The following is a 320-nucleotide window of genomic DNA, read 5'->3' as shown; positions in this document are numbered from 1 at the left end:
TGCGATTAAGTAAACTCATAATTGCTCAGAAACAAGCTGGGTGAAACTCGGTCCAACTTTTCGGTCCAATCGCAGTCTGCTGCTTCCTCCCAAATGTACAACTGAAATATAACAGTGGATGTTCACATTTCAGAGTCTTCTACCTTGATGGCTCACATAATTGACCCGCTTTCTGGCCGCCTTAATATTGGATGTTCACATTTCACGATTAATATTGAGTAGTTCGTGGTGTGCGAAGGCCATCAGGGTTAGCATTGTACTTTCGGTGTGCTTCGTTAACTCCTTTTTTTTAGCTGATGCTCCTCAGTAACGATAGTGTA

The sequence above is a fragment of the Triticum dicoccoides genome, chromosome 1B (assembly GCF_002162155.2).
Source record: "Triticum dicoccoides isolate Atlit2015 ecotype Zavitan chromosome 1B, WEW_v2.0, whole genome shotgun sequence".
Taxonomy (NCBI): Eukaryota; Viridiplantae; Streptophyta; class Magnoliopsida; order Poales; family Poaceae; genus Triticum; species Triticum dicoccoides.
The sequence above is the reverse complement of the archived record's forward strand: the minus strand, read 5'-3'. Positions refer to the sequence as shown.